This window comes from Triticum urartu, chromosome 6A, assembly GCF_056163025.1.
Source record: "Triticum urartu cultivar PI428250 chromosome 6A, HENAU_Tu73, whole genome shotgun sequence".
NCBI classification, from domain to species: domain Eukaryota; kingdom Viridiplantae; phylum Streptophyta; class Magnoliopsida; order Poales; family Poaceae; genus Triticum; species Triticum urartu.
Window position 1 is genome coordinate 333,883,902 of NC_141878.1, and position 22,882 is coordinate 333,906,783.

Genomic DNA, 22,882 nt, shown 5'->3' on the forward strand with positions numbered 1-22,882 from the left:
AACAGGAGGAATAACCTTAGAAACAGGGGGCACAGGAGAGTCAGGTTTCGATCCTGTGGGACTGTGGGTTATGGGCCCACTATGTGGGTTAAAAGTAGGAAGGGTACTGGCATCTTGCACGGTTATAATAGCGAGGCATGTCAGAGGGTAGCCTGTCAGTTATGTCGGCAACAACGTTGGTACTAAGGGCCAGGGACTTAGAGAACCATTATCATGCTCGTTGAACGAGGCGGGCCATTAGGCAAAGTTCTCGTCCATCGGTGGCTACCGGAATGTCATCAACAATAGTAACATGGTCTTACTGACAGAGTGATACAACGAGGTGTTTACATAAGCAGGAAAATATTACTCCTGATATAATATAGATCACAATAAGGTTTAATCAAACCAATGGAAATGAAAATGTAATTGTCAGATTAAACACAACAATGGAAAGGAAAATGTGTTTAAACACATACTTCAGGGGTATATCCTTCCCAAGGACAAGCAGAGCATGGTATCCATGACAGGATAGAAGTTTAAAACGATTTAGGTAAGGGGAAAGAAATTTCATGACATTACCCATACAATGGTGTTTGGATAATTGATAAAGAAGATTTAGTATCGTGCTTCAAATGTTCTTATTGGAGATTGGATTACCACATACATGCTTTGAGATAGCATTGACATGGTTTCAAGCAAAGGTCAGAATTTGGATACACCAAGGATCCATCGAAAACAACTTAGAAAATAAGTCTTACAATTTTAGCAGTGAAAAGATGAGGGTGTGGCCGACGGGCTCAGCCACAATCCATCGACATGCCAAAAAGGATGTATTTCCAAAATTATATGAACAAGTTTGTGTTGGGGAAGGCAAGAATGTTGTCGATGATGACATAAATCATTGAGGGGAAGGATTGTATATCTTACCATGAATCCGATTGATATCCTGGAAAAAGCTCAGAATGTTGATGATGATCATGACACATTTGTCGAGAGATTGCATGAAGATGTCACCGAGCAGAAAAGGCTGGATGAAGTGAAAGGCTATGAGAACCACGGATTCGACACAAGCTCAAAGTCAAGCTTGTTGTTCAAGGTGAAATGCTAAGATGAGGAAGATCAACGTAAGCTTAGCTCACCGTCAGAAGTTGCTCCGGGCATAAGGACCAGGTAGCACAGTTAAAAAGTTATCATGATAAAATATAGCCGATCAGGCTAGGAATGATGTGATGGGGTATAAAGCTTCCCAGTATCAAGTACTAGGTGTAATGCTAGAAGGTAAATCGGAGTAGAGGTTGGACGGGGAAAATGGTTTGCAGAGGATAAGTAATTTTAAATTACCCGGTAAATGGGATCAAGGAGGAAATATGGTCGGGATCATAACTGAAAGGGATCCAATTTACGATACCGGAAGAATTATTCAAATGATTAAATATCCTTGCAAGAAGCTTTCATGATAAGTTCCACACCGTGTCCGTGGGCATGAACACAAAGGTTCAGGGTCGACTCCCACTTCTACAATGCATAACCTTTCATTTTACTTCTTTCTCTTGATGAAGCTGTAGTATTGAAATTTTATCTGACGAAAAGCCAGTAGAGTACAATCCGCATAACATTCGAGTTCACACAGATTAGGGAAGGCATAGGTTCAACCCATCGGGGCATCTTAGGAACATATATCATAAATTTCAAGAATAAATAAGACAAGCTCGGTAGCGGAGCATGGTTGACAAAAGCAGGGGATACAATTTACCAAAGGCATTATGTATCCGAGGAAAAGGCTACAAGGTTATGGAATATGAAGGACGTTGTCGGATAAAACCCAACAAAGGATCTAGTGGTCCACTAGGGACCAGCATTGGTACTCAACCATAGGAAGAAAGAATGCAAGGAGATCAGATTATAGAAACAACTGACTAACTCAAAGCTGAAATGCAAAGGAATTACGAATTCCAAGACAAGGGATCAAAAGGAATGCTCTGATTAGGGATGGATAGATAGAATAGCCACAGGGGTACAATCGATGGCGATTTGATAGATTGAGATTCAGCACATGTTAAAATGACGTCTAAGACGGAAGGATGAATTCTAGGATCTGATTGAGGATTACGAGCATTCGCAACATATTGTATCAACGGACTCAAAATGATAATGACAAAGGATGGAAATAAGATTTACTAGACTTATGGTATTAACCATAATGCAAGCAAGCAAGAAATTCAAGAACAATAGGCTGTTGAGGATTTTTAGAAGAACAAACGAAGACTTTTGTGAAATACATGATCAACTGAGGATGCCGGATACTTGATAGGCGCACAAAATAATCCGTAGGGGTATTCAGATGACAAGGAACTGCAAGGCAGTAAGCTCAAAGGATTCTCGGAAAAAGGAGAGCAGTTCAGGGCATCTTGTAACAACAAGAGCAACAAGGAATGATTGTATGAATGACAAGTGTATGTAGTTATCCATAAGGATATATCGGTGGTAGGGAATTGCAAAGGCAATAGGCAAAAAGTCTCGAGATAATATCATAGAGTATCTTCGAAATCTTTTGATGCAGCAGGCGATCATCTGAAATAAGGGGCTCTCTGGGCGGATGTGATCACGAGATCCTAATGTTCGAGTTAGTAAAACCTTTTAACTCGAATAGAAGAGAGATAAGAGTCCCAGAGTATAGACGAGGAATAAAAGATCCTAATACCACCCATATGGCGACGTGGGCCCGTAAGACACACAACCATGTTAGTAAAAGGTTTTGTAGTGACTAGACTCGACTTCGGCCAAGGAGTTGGAAAGGGGGCAACCTATAGGCAGTCGGCTCTGATACCAACTTGTGACGCCCTCGATTCAATCGTACACTAATCATACACGCAAATGTGTACGATCAAGATCAAGGACTCACAGGAAGATATCACAACAAAACTCTAGACACAAATTAAAATAGTACAAGCTTTATATTAGAAGCCAGGGGCCTCGAGGGCTCGAATACATAAGCTTGAAAACACAAGAGTCAGCGGAAGCAACAATATCTGAGTACAGACATAAGTTAAACAAGTTTTGCCTTAAGAAGGCTAGGACAAAAGCAACATTGATCGAAAAGGCAAGGCCTCCTGCCTGGGAGCCTCCTAACTACTTCAAGTTGTCAGTGGCCATCACATAGTATTAGTCACCCTCGGGGTAGCAGTAGTCATCAGTGGTGTCGTCTGGCTCCTGGGATCCGTCATCTGGTCGCAACAAACGGGTATGGGGGAAAAGAGGTAGCAAAGCATCCGTGAGTACTCATCCAAAGTACTCGCAAGACTTACATCAGATCTAAACTAAGTATGCATCTGTATCAAAGGAAAATGGGCTGTATCTGTGGACTAAACTGCAGAATGCCAGAAAAGATGGGATTCCTAGCCTATCGAAGACTAGCATCTTCAAGCATCTTCAAGCAACTTGCAGCATATAGAAGAGTACAGATAAACATAATGTAAAGTAGTAGTAGTGTTATCAACCTCAGCCAGAGATCCTTTCTCGACTCCCTGCGAGAAAGCAATCCCAGAGCCATACTATCCAAGTGTCAACACATTCCAATTCTCATCACCATCCAGTTCTCATCACAAGTATCCAGTTCTAGTTGTATCGATCGGGATACAACTCCAAGTGTTCGTTACCGTAGGGCAGGCTATCGATAGATGTTTTCTTCCCTGCAGGGGTGCACCAACTTACCCACCATGCTCGATTAACTCCGGCCGGACACACTTTCCTGGGTCATGCCCGGCCTCGGCCAAACAATACGCCGCAACCCGACCTAGGCTTAATAGAGAGGCCAGCACGTCGGACTAACCCTATGCCCCCAGGGTTCATGGGCCATCACCCCGGGAACTCCTGCACATTGCGTGGGCGGCCGGTGAGCAGACCTAGTACCTCATTCAACATGGCAGGAGCTTACGCAGTCCAACCCAGCGCGAGCCGCTCAATCACTGATGTCTATTAAGCTGCGGCTGATGTATACGACGCAGAACGCCCATACTATGCCCACGTGATGGTTAGTGCTATCAGGCCAAAGGCCCCTCGGATCAAATATCCAAATCATAGTGGATTAGGAGCACGTGGTAACGAGCAGAGACTCACGATCGATGTGACCTCGTCGCCCCGTCTCGAGTACTTGCGGCAAGGGCTAAGAATGCCCAGCCACGCCTCCTAAGTATCTCGCGGGAACCCTCCAGGTCAACCCGTCTCCACATCACTCGCTATTAAGCTCGTGCAGGTACCGCTCAGGGCTGACCTGTCTTTAGTAACATGGCTCAGTGCAAAGTCATAGTAATCATAGTAACTGTGTGTCTAACACCAAGGGGAAAACCCGAGGAATCACCCCCGTTGAATTCCACTCGATGTTGTCATCAAGGTGAACGTAAGAGGATCCACCCTCGAGGTTCACACTTGAGGGGTTGCACGACAGAGCAGTAATGGAAAGAGGTTAAGGAGGAAATCACCCTTGATGACCTCGACCATATAGCTACACTACAGAGATCTCATCAGGAGTGATGTATGAGGTTCACCCTCAGCACTCGATAGTAACTCTGTAGTTTTGTTCAACTAGGGGGGTGATGTGCGGTGTCAGGGCTTGGACTTAGATCACGTTGATCGAGTCATCAAACATAAAGGGGGGCAACTGGGACAAGGTGGGGGGTCATTGATGGATCTCTAACCAACCTATACTAAGTAGTTTAGGATAAGCAGGTAAGGTATGAAAGCAGGTAACAACAACAGGCTATGAATCAGAGTAGGATCATAGAGAAAGCAGTAGCAGTTCTAATGCAAGCATGAGAGAGAAAGAAATGGGCGATATCGGAATGCTCAAGGAGGGTTTGCTTGCCTGGTTGCTCTGGCAAGGAGGGGTCGTCGTCGACGTAGTCGATCACAGGGGCAACAACAGTCTCGGGGTCTACCGGAGAAAAGAGGGGGAAGAAACAGTAAATACAGAGCAATAAATGCATCACAAGGCATAACATGGCGACGGGCAGAGCTAGGGTTGCCCTAACGTAGTACTACACGTTGCAAACGGAGGGCATAAACATCCAAGGATGAATCCCCGGTGTTTGACGAATTTCGGACAAATGAAAGAGAGGGGACGGTTCCATGTTCAGCATGCTAGGGGCATGTGACAGGTGAAAGGATCGCGCATTTGGATTCGTTGGATTTTTCTGAGCAACTTTCATGTAGAAAACATTTTCATCCGAGCTACGGTTTATTTACTATGAATTTCTAAAGTTTAAAGCCTTTTTTGGAATTATTCAAACTAACAGAAAAGGAAATATGACATCAGTATGACATAGGTGTGATCTTAGCAGTCAATAGTCTGGTTGACTGGTCAAAGAGGACCAATGGGGCCACTGGGACCCACATGTCAGCCTCTGTTGGCTTAACAGTGGATTAACTAAACTAACAGGGTCAATTAGGGGAGTGGGCCCCGGGCGTCAGTGAGTGTTTTAGGTTAACTAATCATTTTTATTTATAAAACATTATTAGACTAATATAACAGAGGGGGGCTCACATGTTAGTGGCTGGGGTTGCCCAGTCAGCACGTTGACTGGGTCAACCCAGTCAACGGGGACCCCAGGGCCCACTAGTCAGCGACCCAGGGGCGGGGCCCAGGTGCGCCACGTTGGCGGCGTCGGGGTTTCGCCGCCGGCGACCAAAACAGCGGCGGGGCTCGCCGGACTTCGCCAGAATCGCACCACAGGGGGTCATTAGGCGCGGGACTTGGCGCGTTCGGACGAGGAGAGCTCGCCACATCACGTGGTGAGGTCGGCTGGGCTCGTGACTAGACGGAACTGCGCCGGCGACGAGTGGAGGCGGCGGTGGGGTTCGGGCGCAGATGGGGAGCGCGCTACGGGGCACGGGGAGAGGTGCGTCTAGGCTTGTTCGGCTCCGGTCGACCTCGCGCATCCAACGGCGGTGGTCGTGGGGCTGGGGTTGATCGGAGCAGGGCGCAGCATCGACGACAGCGGCGGCCGGAACTCGGCATCGACGGGAAAGACGTAGGGGGGCACGAGGGGAAGAGCTGGTGGGTCCTACGGCCTCCTACAAAGACGTTGAGGACGGTGATGTGCTCAGACGCCAGCGGCGCGAGCTGTGGCCACGACGGCGAGGTGAGCGGCAGAGCAAGTTTTCGGCCGACAGCGAATCGGTTGCTAGAGCTCAAAATCGAGCGCATGGTGTGAGGGGAAGGAGAGAGATGCTCACAGGGGGGCTGCAGATGTGCTAAGCGGGCGCGGGGAAGGCTCGATGACGACAAACGGCGGCGGTGATCCGAGGTGGCCGAGGGGGAAGATGAAGTCGCCGCCGTCACTGCAGGGGCTCAGAGCTCCAACTTGATGTGGCAGGCGGCGTAGGGGACGGCGGCGGAGCAAACAGGCATGTTGGACGGACGTGTGGAGGACGGTGGCTGCAACGGCGACGACGAGCGGCGACGCTCATGTTCGGTGGTGGAAGAGAACGAGCGAGAGAGAGCGAGGGAGAGGAGGGGGAAGCGGGCGTGGCGGGGAAAGATCTTGGCAGAAGCCAGGGTGCCGATGCTGGCGTCCTTATCTTCCCTGCGGCGCCTGTAGCAGCATGGTCGGCGAGGTGGATTCGGTGGCGACCGTGGGCACGGTCGCACACACAATGGGGAGGGGCAAAGACGATAGGGGGGAGTGGGCCGGCTCGGGTGGGTTAGGTGGGCCGGCCCAGGTGGGTTCGGTCCAGGGATGGGGTGGTTTCTCTCTCTCTCCCCCGACTTTTCCCTTTTCCTTTTCTTTGGTTTTATTTTATTTGCTCTGTTTTGCATTTTGTTTTAGTACCAAATGACTTTTCTTTTGAACAAAACTTGGCACATAAAACTAACATAATACCTTGAGATGGAACAAAAAGTTTGGGGTCAAAAGGAGCTGCGTAATTAATTTTAGGAATTGAAAAGGCCAATTTAAATGTTGCTGGAGCACTGAATTAATTGCCATGGGCATTTTGGGAATTTAGAAGAGGTTGGTTCCAACATGACAATTACTCATTGCTTATTTGCCACACTTTGAACATTTTAGTTTTCATGTTTGGCAAATTGAATTTTTGACTTTGAATTTGAGTTTGAACATGAACAATTATTTGGATCAAGTGAGTATTAGCAACAATAGTGTGATGACATGGCACCATCAATAGGGGATTACTGTAGCATGACACTGGGGGTGTTACAATACGTCTCCAACGTATCTATAATTTTTTATTTTTTCATGCCAATATTATACAAATTTCACATATTTTGGCAACTTTTTATATGATTTATTGGACTAACCTATTGATCCAGTGCCTAGTGCCAGTTCCTGTTTTTTGCATGTTTTTTTGTCTCACGGAAAATCCATATCAATTGAAGTCCAAATGCAATAAAATTTTACGGAGAATCACTATGGAACATATGTGATTTTTGGGAGTTGGAATCATGGAAAACAGAGGCGCACACAGCCCACAAGATACTAGGGTGCACCAGAGGCCCCTGGCACATGGTGGTGGGTTGTGCCACTCCTCAAACGTCAGTTGGAGCTCTACTTTGGGTGCAAGAAATCTTATATCCGGAAAAAATCATGTTAAAATCTCAGCACAATCAGAGTTATGGATCTCCCGGAATATAAGAAACAGTTTTTTGCCAGATCTGGGGAATGCGAAACAGAAGAGAACAGAGAGGCAGATCCTATCTCAGAGGGACTCCCACTCCTCTGCCGCCATGGAGACCAAGAACGAGAGGGGGTACTCTCCTCCCATCTAGGGGAGGCCAAGGAACAAGAAGAAGAAGGAGGGGGGCTCTCTCCCCGTCTCTCCCGGTGGTGCCGGAGTGCCGTGGGGGCAAGGATCGTGACAGAGATCTACATAAACAATCTTGCTACGTCAACACCAACTTTCTCCTCCTCTATGCAATGGTGTAAAACCCCTTCTCCCTGCTGTAATCTCTACTTAACATGGTGCTCAGCTCCATATATTATGTACCAATGATCTATGGTTATCCTATGATGTTTGAGTAGATCCGTTTTGTCCTATGGGTTAATCATGATCTTGGTTTGTCTGATTGTATATTTTATTTATGGTGTTGTCCTACGGTGTCCTCCTTTCTGCGCAAACATGAGGGGACCCCGCTGTAGGGTGTTGCAATATGTTCATGGTTTGCTTATTGTCGGTGTTGCGGGGGTGACAACAGCCTAAACGCGGATAAGTGGGTTATGGCGTATGGGAGTAAAGAGGACTTGATACTTAATGCTATGGTTGGGTTTCTTGACCTTAATGATCTTTAGTAGTTGTGGATGCTTGCTAGGGGTCCAATCATAAGTGCATATGATCCAAGTAGATAAAGTATGTTAGCTCATGCCTCTCCCTCATATAAAATTGCAAGAATGATTATCGGCACCTATTATCGATTGCCTAGGGACAAATGAATTTCTTGTTGACAAAAGCTATCCACTTTTATTACCTTGCAATTTATCTGTAGTTTTATTCCCACAAAGTACTCGTAGTTTTGTTCTTGCAAAATAGTTTCATACTTCTTTCCGGTAAAGTGAACGCCAAGTGTACGTAGATTTGTGTCGGTGGTCGATAGAACTTGAGGGAATATTTGTTCTTCCTTTAGCTCCTAGTTGGGTTTGACACTCTTATTTATCGTAGAAGTCTACAAACGATCCCCTATACTTGTGGGTTATCATGACCTTTTTACTAGTGCCATTGCCGGGGAGCAATATCGTGGGCTGAATATTCTCGTGTGTGCTTGTTCTCTTTATCACGAAGTAGTTTTTATTTTCTGTTCAAAGTTGTTCCCTATCTTTAGTTATGGATATGGAACACAAAATATATAAAAATAGTTGTAGTTACTACTCATGGAGATGGGGAACCTCCTAAAACCCTCGATGCTCGTTATGTGAAAAATATTATGCACTACTTTGATAATCCTGAGAAAACCCATTCAACTTCGTAATGGGAGTAACGTTGGATCAACATGAATACTTTAGGGATTATCGCTTGACACAAAAAGGGAAACTATTATGGGATCAAATTCATATGTTGCATTGGTATGCTTGGAATTTATGCCAGAGATATGATTATACTTGTTGCTCTAGGGTGAATGCTCCACATCTTCCCTTTTCATGCAAATTTAATGATAATGAAACATTGGCTTCTTACGCTAATGGTATATATTATTACTATGATGTGGAACGAATAGAATAATTTGTTGCTTTTAAGGGTGCTTATGAAATTGAATCTTTGTTTGAAAAGTTTGAAGACTTTGATGATTCAGTTTATAGACCTGAAAAATTTTCTATCCTTAAATATTGCTATGATAATTATAAATACAATTCCAATATTGATGAATTTATTGAGAAAATCTCCGCTGTCCAAGAAGAGACTAATATTTTGCAGGAGTCTATGGAAGAAGGAATTGATGAAATTGTGAGCTCATTGGATGAAAAATATGATGAGGAGAGCAAAGAACAAAAGGAGGAAGAGCGGATTAGCTACCCGTGCCCACCTTCTAATGAGAGTAACTATTCAACTCATACATTATTTAATGTCCTTTCATGCTTACCGAAGGATGAATGTTATGATAATTGCTATGATTCCATTGATTCTTTTGAAATATCCCTTTTTTGATGAACTTGATGCTTGCTGTGCTTGTGGCCAAGATGCCAGGACAAATTATGCTTATGGAGATGAACTTGCTATAGTTCTGAAAGCACAAGTGCTCCCTGGGTGATTTTGGTAATTAATGACAACATATCTCTTGTTGGACTAATGCTTCTACCTAGTATGTTTCACATAAGTTCAACAATGGAGTGGCATGGACTAGAGGATGTGGAACCCCTTCAATATGCTGAGGACAAAGGATTCTACATTTTATTTTAGTGATCCAAGATCACATTGAGTCCATAGCAAAGCCAATACTATTAAGAGGGGATGAGATGTTGCTCAATGGCTTGCTTGCTCAAAGTGCTTAGCTATATGCTCCAAAAGCCCTCAACTACCTTCTCACATCCACATATGTCCCAAACCAAAAGACAAACTCGGCCCCACCAAAACTATCTATCTTGACATAGCCACTGCCAGAAACCCTAATCAATTCGGTCTCACCGATGGGATCTCGGTCTCACTGAGATAGGCTTGCAAACTCTCTGTTGCCTATTGCAATAATTTTGTTCCCACCGAGATATGCAATCGGTCCCAGCAAGTTTGCTTGGCCAACTCTCTGTTTAGCTTATTACCCAAATCGGTCCCACCGAGTTTGTGCAATCAGTCAAACTGAGTTGAGGCCTTACCCTAACCCTAGGACATCAGTCCCACCGAGTTGATCATGTCTGTCCCACCGAAATGCCTAACGGTCACATTATGAACTAAATTGGTCTGATCGAGTTTCATGATTCGGTCCCATCGAGTTTGGTGATTTGTGTGTAATGGCTAGATTCTGTGTGGAGGCTATTTATACCCCCTCCACCCACTCTTCACTCGAAGAGAGAGCCATCAGAACATGCCTACACTTCCAACATACATTTTCTAAGAGAGAACCACCTACACTTGTGTTGAGGTCAAGATATTCCACTCCAACCACATAAATCTTGATATCTAGCCTTCCCCAAGTTGCTTTCCACTCAAATCATCTTTCCACCAAATCCAAATCCTGAGAGAGAGAGAGAGTTGAGTATAGGGGACACTATCATTTGAAGCACAAGAGCAAGGAGTTCATCATCAACACACCATTTGTTACCTCTTGGAGAGTGGTGTCTCCTAGATTGGTTACGTGTCACTTGGGAGCCTCCGTCAAGATTGTGGAGTTGAACCAAGGAGTTTTCAAGGGCAAGGAGATCGCCTACTTCGTGAAGATCTACCCGAGTAAGGCAAGTCCTTCGTGGGCGACGGTGTCGGATTTCGGGTTCCGGCAGACCCTTGAGGTTCGAACACTGGGGTGCGCGCGGAGATTTCGCCTCCTACCTACCTGCACTCCTCCACCTTGCTGGGATCTAAACAATGGAAAGAACAACACAAGAGACACAGGGTTTATACTGGTTCGGGCCACCATTGTGGTGTAATACCCTACTCCAGTGTGTGGTGTGGTGGATTGCCTCTTGGGCTGATGATGATGAACAATACAAGGAAGAACAGCCTCACGAGGGTCTGTTCTTGGCTGGGGTGATGAACTGCTGGGAGGAGCTTAGTCACCCTTCTCTCTCTCTCTACCTGATTTTCTCTATCCTTCGATCCCTCTCTTTTCTTCCAACCTCTCCGCCCTCTCTTTTTCTTCCAACCTCCCGGCCCCCTTTGCTCTGTGGGTGGCTGGTCCTATTTATAGAGGCCCTGGTCCTCTTCCCAAATTTCGAGCGGGAAGGGAGCCAACAATGGCGGGCTAATTTGAAGGGGGACAGCTAGTACTAGCTACCCTGGCAAAAGTAGTCTTCGCCTGCACAAAGCTCTGGTGATGACGCCTTCTTGGGCTCCATGGTGACCTCCGTCTCGTAGTCCTCCTGGTCTTGGTCTCGTTGCATCGAAATGTCAACCTTTGCCTGATGCCTCGGTACTCCGCGGCTGCGCTTGCCCCCTTAGCACCAAAGAGGAAGGGAGGACACTGCGTGGGTTGGCACCCGCTTGGCGCCCCCGGTCGTCATGGCTTGCGTCACGGGCACCTCGTGAGGTACCCAGCCTTGATCTCTCCGCCTCCTTGTGAGCCAGCCTGACGAGGCCACACCTGAGGAAGTTCCGCATCGTCTGCCCCGCGAGGCTTGGCCCCTCGCGAGGGTCTTGGGTTTGTGTTGGTGAAGATGGGCCGCGCTGGGCCCCCTTTTGAGCCACGCCGAAGGCCGCAGGCAGGCAAGTCTGGGGACCCCCGTTCCTAGAACACCGATAGTAGACCCCGGGCCCAAGGCGCGCCCGGACTTGGCCGTGCAGGGAGGCGGAAGGGCAAGAGCGAAGCGCCGCGGGCCCTAACAGCCTGCGGCCTCGGGCGCCGCTTGGTGGTTGATTGGACGTGGGCGCCTCCACTTCCCCGTGGCGCCTCGGCAACCACACGGACTGGACAAGTCCCTGCATGCAAAGTGGGTCATGATTACCTGTAATCGTGGAGGTCGGTGGTTGGCCTTCGCCGGCCATAAGTACGGAACAGCGTGCGCCCTTCCAGTCCATCCCTCCTTGCTTCTTCTTCTTCCCGATCCTTGCTCCGTCTTGCTCTGATGGCTCCGATCCGCCGGTTCTCGACGGCAGAGAAGGGAAAGGCTCCCCGAGGGGAACCAGACCCGCTCCCGCCGAAGAAACGGCTCGCCCCCCGTGGCCCGGGCGAGGGGGCCCTTCAGGTGGTGTCGAGGCCTTGGTGCGAGCGGGTGCCACTGGGCTTCCCGCTGCCATTGTACGCCCACGTCGAGGGCCCCAAAGGAGCTGATGCTGACCGCCATGGGCGGCGCCGCCATCGGCGCCGACGTGTCACGAAGGTGTGGGTCGTCCCCCCTGGGGTCCACACCTAGGGCTCCTCCCAAGAGTTCGTGCTCCACGTCGCCATTCCTCTTCAGTCTTGGATCCGCCTTCCTCCCTTCTTCGCCTCCATCGTCCGGCAGGGGGATCCCCTGGAGCTCTGGCTGCAGCACGCCGGCTGCAGCACCCTCGCGACCGAGGCAGAGGTCGCGGTCGTTGCCCCGGGCGAGGTCTTCATGACTCGGGGCTGGAGAGAGATCGCCCAGGTTTTCAGGGTAAGGGGCGTCTTCGCGGTCCACTTGGATTATGATGGTGCTTCGGTGATGCTCTTCAAGGTCTTCGATGCGAGCGGGCGCCGGCTGGAGTCCTGCTCCGGGGAAGGTGGCCAGGACCCTGCCGTGATGAGGACTAGGCCCGCCAACCGCTCCCTTGGCGGCTCCTCAGGTGGTGGAGGCGTCGGAAGTTCCAGCGACTCCGGCGAGCTCTTCGCGACTCCGAAGACGAGCGACGACAGCTACGAGCCCCCGAGCCGGTGCCGCTCCTAGAGCAAGGCGGGCTCGTCAGGCCGCCGCCGACTCTGATCTGGATGGGGTTGGCGTCGGTGCTTGACAGCCCACTGTTGATGATGGCGTCTTTTGCTGGGTCGCGCGTAGTTTGTTCCCTTTAGGATCTGTTCCCTGCGAGGAATCAAAAACGCGTCCCGTGGGGGCTTGTAAGGTTCCTGTGATCCTGTTTGTTAATATAACCCTTGTCGTAGAATTGCGCGAGTTTCTCATTCCGTCTTAGCTCAGTCCTCCCTTTCGAACCTCACGAGGGCTTGGTGCTCTGCGCTGACAGGTCCCAGTCCCAAGGCGGCTTCAGCCGTCGCTGGCATGCCAGGTCATGATGCCGTGGTCAAGGCCAGGAGGTGAGCGACCCGGATTCCGGTAAGAGCCCCTGAGTCGCGATGCTCAGGAGGTCCCCTTTGGCGCCCAAGCAGCCGGCGTTTGGTGAGAAAGGAGAGCGGCGTCGCTAACACGGGATAGCATTAGGTGCGGGGATGGTGCCACGGTAGCTGGCGCTTCCGGGTGATGACTTATCTCGAGGATCAGGGGCCGCTCTCTGGTGTGTCGCCGGGTCCGTGCATCGGCAGGCGCAAGGTTGCTCGGCGAGTTCCTTGTGTGTCTCTCCCCTCTCGCCTTTGTTCCCCTTTCTGCTCTACGTCCTCGGGTCCTGGCCCTCGAGCGAGTCTCAGCCGTCGCTGGTATGCCAGGTCGCGATGCCGTGGTCAAGGCCAGAGGGTGAGGGCTGGAGAGCTAGTAGGAGCCCTGAGTCGCGATGCTCAGGCACCCCCCCTTTAACGTGCAAGTGGTTCGCGTGGACAAGAGCGCAGGTGACACCGCAAGGGCCTCGCCTGACGAAGCTCCTTCAGGAGGTCCTGCAGGTCCATCATAGAAAAAACAAGGGGTTGCCATGACAATTGACAGTCAGCCGTTGGTTGCTTCCGAGGGGTAGTGAGGCACTGAAGGCTTCACGAGGTGACGCTATGCGGGGCTGCCGCGGCTAGAGCTCAGCCATCCAGGTTTGTCGGCGTTGCAGGAACGGACCCATGCGCAAGCGTCGTGCCGTTTGGGAGCAGCTCCGTTAGTTGGCGTCAGCTGAGCAGGCAACTAGGTAAAACACATTAGCCGCGAAGGAGTGGATTCGTTCAAATAGATGCTGGGAATGTGGACATCACTTGGTCAGGCCCGAGCGACTTGGGGATCGTGCAGCCCGAGGGGCGCCCCCAACAAGGTAGGCTAACAACATGGAATTAAAAAAAGGGATACATGCCGCAGGGACGGACCCACGCGGCCTGGGAATAATGCAGCCCTGGGGGGGGCGCTCCCAGCTGGAAATAAAACTCGAAAGATGTCACGTGATGATGTTGAGGACGAAGGAGCGTTGATGTAGCAGGCTCGATGGGCTGCGGAAGCCGATCCTCACGAGCCCCCAGGCCCAGGGGCCTCGAGAGGCTCCGGAGGCGCTGGCGGCTCCTCACGGGCCATCTCCATCCCTGGTAGGGCTGCGGAACGCCCTGCCTCTCGTGCCTCCGTGATGCCCCTCATGAGGCGCCGGTACGTGTCAGCCGCGTTCGGGAAGCCGTAAGGCATGCGAACGTAGCTGTGGGGTGGGCCTCCGCAGCGCCCCCTCGCGAGGGCCAGAGGCGCTCCAGAGAGGCGACTCGGTTGAGCGCTGGTATGTCGATGCAGACGCGCAACCCACCATCCTCGCCTGGATGGGGAGCCACTGCTGGTAGGCGGCGGCCGCCTTTCATGACTCTTGACTCCTGTAGCTCCTGAATGGCCTCGCTGACGAAATCCTGAGTGTCTGGATCTCCTTGCCTTGCTCCTTCTTGAGGGAAACGTGCTTCGAAACACGCCTCCATGTGGTGCCCAAGCGCCTCCCTCGTGACCCTAGCTAGGTCGGTGGCCCTCTAGGGGAGAGCCCCCGAGCCATGCCTAAGGAGGGCGCCGGGCGCGCTTTCCTATGCGATGGAAGGAGGTTCCTCCTGGGTAGGCGCGGGCCCAGAGGGGCCTGCCTCCTGAGTGGTCGGGTCGGACGATGTCTTCTTCTTCTTAGGGGCGGTCTCGGGAGGCCTCCTGCTTCCACGATCCGGGTCTTCCAGTGACGCGGCCTGAAAGGCTCGTTCCAGGGAACACACCACGTCCTTGTCTTCACAGGGCACCGTGATGACTCCGCCGCTTCCTGGCATCTTGAGGACGTTGTAGCCGTGGTGAGTTACGGCCATGAACTTGGCTAGCGCTGGGTACCCAAGGATGGTGTTGTACGGCAGGCGAATGTGAGCGACGTCGAAGTCGATGAGCTTGGTGCAGTAGTTGTCGCATGCCCCGAAGGTGACAGGGAGGCGGACCTGCCCAATCGGGACCGTGGAGCCGTCGGTGACACCGGAGAAAGGCTTGGTTGGCTGAAGCTGGATGTAGGGCACTTGGAGGTTGTTGAATGTTTCCACGGACAAGACATTGAGCCCTGCCCCGCCATCGATGAGGGTCTTGGTGACCACCATGTTGCTGATGATTGGGGAACAAAGCATCGGGAGGACTCCGGCTATAGCCGCACACTTGAGCTGATCTGCTGAGCTGAACGTGATGGCGCACGCCGACCACCTGAGAGGGCGCGTGGCTTCGAGCCTGGGGAGGACTGCGTTCACTTCGCGGGCGAACTGCTTGAAGATGCGCTGAGAGGCTCGGGCTTGTGCCCCGCCCAGGATGCAGGCGATCGTGCACGGCTCCTGGAAGCCCCCAGCCCCCTCGTCCTGGTGGCGGTCCTCATTTCTCCTTGGCTGCGGCGGCAGCGGTGGGAGGCCTGCGTTGCCTTGCGGGCTATCCTCGCGAGGCTGATCCCTCCAGTCTCCCTCGCGAGGCTGATCCTTCCAGCCTCCCTCGTGAGGCGCGTCTTGCCAGCGATCCTCGCGAGGTTGATCGCGCCACCCTTGGCGCGGGCCACGGTCTTCCCAGCGTCCTGCGTTCCTTCCTCCTCCTCGGCTGTAGCCCCAGTCACTGCGGTCAGGGCGACGGCCGATCCTTCCTTCTCGCACGGCTCGGAGCTCTTGACATTCGTTGGTGTTGTGGGTGTGGAGGTCGTGGTACACACAGTACCGGCTGCCCTTGGAAGGTTCGGGCTGATCTCTGCCCCTCTTGGTGTCTGGTTCTGTCGCGAGCACGGCAGCCCCCTTGCGCTTCACATCCTTGGCCTTGGGCTTCTTCTCTTCTGGGACTGCGGCAGGCAGCTCGAGGAGGGAGAGACGCCCTTCCTCGGCCCTGGAGCACTTGGTTGCCAGGTTGAACAGCTCCACGGAAGTGCACAGGTCTTCATGCATCGCCAGCTCCTCCTTCATCTTGACGTCGCGCACGCCGTCGGAGAAGGCCGAGATGATGGCCTCCTCAGTCACCTTCGGAATCTTGAGACGTGCGTTGTTGAAGCGCTGGATGTACTTCTGCAGGGTCTCCCCGGGCTGTTGCTTGATGCGGCGCATGTCGCTCACGGCGGGTGGCCGGTCGCGAGTGCCTTGGAAGTTGGCGATGAAGCGGGTACGCATCTCATCCCAGGAGGAGATTGTGCCTGGAGCCAGGTTCAGGAGCCAGGTGCGGGCCCCGTCCTTGAGTGCCATGGGGAACCAGTTCGCCATGACCTTCTCGTCTCCGTTGGCAGCTTCGATGCCCAGCTCGTAGAGCTGGAGGAACTCCGTAGGGTCAGCTGCGCCGTCGTAGCGAGGAGGCAAGTCTGGCTTGAACTTGCCGGGCCACGCGACGCTGCATAGCTCGGCGGTGAAGGTGTGGCAGCCTGCCGTGGCCACGGGAGGCCTTGGCTGGCGGGGAGCTTGGTCTTGCATGTCCCCACGCCCTGCAGCTGGGAGCGGCGCGGGGTCTTGACACGGGAGCAGGAGCATGGTCGCGACGTGCTGGAGCACGGAGCGCCTGGGCAGCTTCTTGCGGGCGAGGGACTTCTTGACAGCTCTGCTCTTGCTGCGCTGGCGCCTGACGGAGCGGTTTCCGCCCAGGGGCCACGCACCTTGGAGCCATGGCACCTTCCTGAGGAGGAGGCGGCCGGGGCGCCGCCGGAGCTTCATTGCCCGCGCGGGGCGGGGTGCGGTGTAGCAGAACAGACGGCACAGGAGAGCCCCCTGCGGCGCGGACGAGCTCGGCGACGCGGTCGAGCCATTCTTCATAGACGTCGTCGACGGGACGGTAGTGCAGGAGCTCCGCGATGAGTGCAGCCCGAGCCTCCATGGGCGCGCGGAGCGCGCGGGACGAAGAACCAGCTGGGGTGAGCGAGGGAGTCGCGGTGCGGCCGTCTTGCCGCACGGACGGATGCTGGGGCGATGCTTGTTGCTCGTCCCCCGCCGGGCCGGTGGCGGCGTTGGCGGCAGGTGACGGGGAACGGCGAGGACGCCCGCCGACAGGGGCCGCCTGGGCAACGCGGGAAGCGAGTGCGGCCCGGCGCTCGGCACGGGACCGACGAGCGTTAGACATGGGCGTGATGGTCGGAGGAGAATGGGGTGGTGGAAGACGAATCCCGGCGCACCCCTACCTGGCGCGCCAAATGTCGGATTTCGGGTTCCGGCAGACCCTTGAGGTTCGTACACTGGGGTGCGCGCGGAGATTTCGCCTCCTACCTACCTGCACTCCTCCGCCTTGCTGGGATCTAAACTATGGAAAGAACAACACAAGAGACACAGTGTTTATACTAGTTCGGGCCACCATTCTGGTGTAATACCCTACTCCAGTGTGTGGTGTGGTGGATTGCCTCTTGGGCTGATGATGATGAACAATGCAAGGAAGAACAGCCTCGCGAGGGTCTGTTCTTGGCTGGGGTGATGAACTGCTGGGAGGAGCTCAGTCACCCTTCTCTCTCTCTCTACCTGATCTTCTCTATCCTTCGATCCCTCTCTTTTCTTCCAACCTCTCCGCCCTCTCTTTTTCTTCCAACCTCACGGCCCCCTTTGCTCTGTGGGTGGCTAGTCCAATTTATTGAGGCCCTGGTCCTCTTCCCAAATATTGAGTGGTAAGGGAGCCAACAATGGCGGGCTAATTTGAAGGGGGACAGCTAGTACTAGCTACCCTGACAAAAGTAGTCTTCGCCTGCACAAAGCTCTGGTGATGACGCCGTCTTGGGCTCCACGGTGACCTCCATCTCGTAGTCCTCCTGGTCTTGGTCTCGTTGCACCGAAATGGCAACCTTTGCCTGATGCCTCGGTACTCCACGGATGCGCTTGCCCCCTTTGCACCAAAGAGGAAGGGAGGACATTGCGCGGGCTGGCACCCGCCTGGCGCCCCCAGTCGTCATGGCTTGCATCACGGGCACCTCGTTAGGTACCCCGTCTTGATCTCTCCGCCTCCTCGTGAGCTAGCCTGATGAGGCCGCGCCTGAGGAAGTTCCGCATCGTCTGCCCCGCGAGGCTTGGCCCCTCGCGAGGGTCTTGGGTTTGTGTTGGTGAAGATGGGCCACGCTGGGCCCCTTTTGAGCCACGCCGCAGGCCGCAGGCAGGCAAGTCTGGGGACCCCCGTTCCCAGAACGCCGACAGACGGCCATGGTGGGATAGACAAGGTTGCTTCTTCGTGGACCCTTCGTGGGTGGAGCCCTTCATGGACTTGCGCAACTGTTACCCTTCGTGGGTTGAAGTCTCTATCAACGTGGATGTACGATAGCACCACCTATCGGAACCACGCCAAAAATCTTCGTGTCTCCAATTGTGTTTGCACACTCCAAACTCCTCCCTTTACCTTCATATGCAATTGTTTTTACTTTCCACTGCTATACTCTTGGAATTGCATGTGTAAGTTTCTTGCTTGGCTTGTGCTAAGTTGCTAAAATCTGCCTAGAACTAAAATTGGGAAAAGGCTAGTTTTTATTTTGTCAAGTAGTCTATTCACCCCCCTCTAGACACCTCTTCTCGATCCTTTCAATTGGTATCAGAGCATTGGTCTCCATTGCTTTGGTTTAATCACCATTGGAGGAAGATGGATGAGTCTACATTGGGGAGTCTTAGACGTAGAGTGCCTATTCTTGAACGGGAGTTCTTTCATGAGTGGAAAAATAAGATGCTTGAGATTTTCAATGAATGTCATTTGACCAAGTACATTACTACTCCTTGTGCTTGCATTGTTGATCCTTTGCATCCTACCCTTGATGAGTCTATTGACATGATCCGTAATCTTAGAACGGTCAATTTAATCACTAGAGGTTTTCCTAGAAACTTGCTTGCTAGCCTGCCTACTTTTGATTATGCCTACACCTTATGGAAATTCCTTAAGGAACAATTCCAAAATTATTCCTTGAAAATTCTAGATGATATTCTTCATAAGTCTATTGCCTTGAGTAAGATGAGTTCTAATGATCCCAAGTTTCGTGATTGCTTATTTGAGCTTACTAATATTATGAGTGCAAAAGGAGATGTTGGAATTATTAGCAATATCATTTCCGAAGCCATTAGAATCCATAGAGATGAACATTGTTACGGTCATACTTCTAATGAATTACCCTCTCTAGGAGTTGATCCATCACATGACAATATTGAACATGGATACTATGATGAGGATGATGATAGTGACCATGATCTTGATGATGCGATGAGACACTTTGGTCTTATGGGTAATCTTAGTGGCTACATGGCTGGAGGAAAGGAATGGGTTCTTGATAGTGGATGTACTGATCATATGACCGGAGACGAAGATATGTTTCGTGGGCTTGCTGGAAACGACGGCCCTCGAAATTATGTCACTTTTGGTGATAACTCAAAGGGTAAGGTGGTTGGCCTCGGTAAGGTGGACATCTCACATGATAGCTCCATACAAAATAGCATGCTCGTTGAATCTCTTGGGTACAATTTACTTTCAGTATCTAGACTTGCTGATTTCGGTTTCAATGTCCTATTTCTAAAGTAGATTGCCAAGTATTTCGAAGAGACAATCATAAAATCGTCTTTATCGGTATACGTAGAGGTGATCTTTACATTGTTGACTTCACTAAAAAGGCTCAACCTAGAACTTTCTTAATTGCTAAATCCTCTAAAGGCTGGTTGTGGCATGGAAGGCTAGGTCATGTGGGCATGCAAAATCTTGATAAGCTTGTTAAAGGTGATCATATCCTTGGAGTAAAATATGTCATATTTGACAAGGATAGACTTTGTAGTGCTTGTCAGGCAGGAAAACGAGTTGGAGGGAGTCACTCCCTGAAGAACACCATGACCATGAGAAGACCGCTCGAGCTACTTCACATGGATCTCTTTGGTTCCAATGCCTACAAGTCTCGGTGGTAACTCATTTGGTCTAGTCATAGTCGATGATTTTTCAAGATTTACGTGGGTGTTCTTCCTTGATGATAAATCGCAGGTCCAAAAGATCTTCAAAAACTTCTCTAGGAAGGCCCAAAATTAATTTGAAGTGAAGATCAAGAAGGTTCAGAACGACAATGGAACGAAGTTCAGGAACGCAAATGTGGATACCTTTCATGACGAAGTGGGGATTTCACACGAGTTCTCGGCTACGTACACACCTCAACAAAATGGAGTTGTTGAGAGGAAGAACCGGACTCTTACTGAGATGGCGAGAATGATGCTTGATGAGTACAAGACTCCAAAACACTTTTGTGCGGAAGCGTTTGAGACAGCTTGTCATGCAACAAATCGCTTGTATGTTCACAAGCTACTCGGCAAGACGGCATACGAGCTCCTCACTAGTAAGAAACCCCAAGTTGGATACTTTCGAGTATTCGGCTCAAAGTCCTACATTCTTGATAAGCATCATCGTTCTAAATTTTCTCCTAAAACTCACGAAGGTTTCCTACTTGGTTATGGCTCAAACTCTCACACTTACCGTGTCTACAATAATTTCACCCGAAAGGTTGAAGAGACGGTAGATGTGAAGTTTGATGAATCTAACAGCTCGCAAGTAGAGCAATTGCCAATTGATGTGGGAGACAAAGACCCTTCGGAAGCAATCCAAGACATGTCTATTGGCAAGATTCACCCAACGGAGGTGAAGGAGATTACCTCGTCCGTCCAAGTGGAAGCTTCCACCTCACGACAAGGTGAACCAAGAGTTTATACGGAAGCATCCACAAGTGGGGCACACCAATACAAAGAAAACGAGGAAGTACACCAAGATGAACATCAACAACCTCCTTCTCCACCACGACAAGAGAACAACAATGTCAACAATGAAGAAGGCCAAGAAGAAGAACAAGATGAAGAGGATGTTCCACCCCGAGCCAAGCAAAAGCTCCCACGAGTTCGAGCAAGAGTCGCCAAAGACCATCCCGTCGAGCAAATCTACAATGATATCCAAACCGGGAGAATCACTCGCTCTAAAACTCATTTGACTAACTTTTGTGAACATTATTCATTCATCTATAGCATTGAACCTATGAAGGTTGAAGAAGCATTGGAAAATCCAGATTAGATAAACGCCATGCATGAAGAGCTACACAACTTTGAGAGAAATCAAGTGTGGACATTGGTTAAGAAGCCTGACAACAACCACAACATCATCGGTACCAAATCGGTGTTTCGCAACAAGCAATATGAAGGCGGACAAGTTGTTCGCAACAAAGCACGTCTAGTCGCCCAAGGCTACACTTAAGTCGAAGGTATGGACTATGGTGAGACATATACCCCCGTTGCTAGACTTGAGTCCATTCGCACCTTACATGCTTAAGCTAATCACCATGATATCACCATGTACCAAATTGACATTAAAAGTGCTTTTTTAAATGGTGAAAATAAGGAGGAAGTTTATGTTAAGCAACCTCCTGGCGTTGTCAATCCTAAGAAATCTAATCATGTTTACAAACTTCACAAAGCTCTTTATGGTCTTAAACAAGCTCCTAGAGCGTGGTATAAATGCTTGACCAAGTTCCTTATTGAAAAAGGCTTTGAAAGTGGAAAAATAGATTCTACTCTTTTTACTAAAAGGGTTAATGGAGAACTTTTTGTGTGCCAAATTTATGTTGATGATATAATATTTGGTTCGACTAACCCTCATTTTAGTGAAAAGTTTGGAAAGCTAATGTCGGAGAAGTTTGAGATGTCTATGATGAGTGAACTCAAATTCTTTCTTGGTTTGCAAATCAAACAAACTAAGGAAGGTACCTTTGTCTCTCAAACAAAGTAAACCAAGGACTTATTCAAGAAGTTCAACATGCAAGAATGCAAAGGTATGACTACACCCATGCCTACTAGTGGACATCTTGATTTGACCAAAGATGGTGAGCCAGTTGATCAAAAGGTTTACCGCTCCATGATTGGCTCATTGTTATATCTATGTGCCTCACGTCCCGATATTATGCTAAGTGTGTGCATGTGTGCACGATATCAAGCGGCTCCTAAAGAATGTCATCTTAAGGCTGTGAAAAGGATAGTGAGATACTTAATTCACACACCAAATTTTGGCATTTGGTATCCTAAGAGGTCTTCTTTCAATCTTGTTGGTTACTCGATTCGGACTATGCCGGAGACAAGGTTGATAGAAAGTCCACTTCGGGTACTTGTCAATTTCTTGGTAGATCTCTTGTGTCTTGGTCCTCCAAGAAACAAAACTCGGTATCCTTATCCACCGCCGAAGCGGAATACATTGCCGCTGGTTCATGTTGTGCTCAATTACTTTGGATGACCCAAACTCTCAAGGACTATGGGATATATGTGACACATGTTCCATTGCTTTGTGAAAATGAAAGTGATATCAAGATTGCTCACAATCCCGTGCAACATACTCGAACTAAGCATATTGAAGTTCGTCATCATTTCATTCGAGATCACGTTGCCAAAGGGGACATTGATCTTAAGCATGTTCGTACTGATAAGCAATTGGCAGATATATTCACCAAACCGCTTGATGAGAAAGTCTTTTGCCGTTTGAGAGGTGAATTGAACATCATTGATGCTTCAAACCTGGAGTAAAACCTCCATTTGGATGCA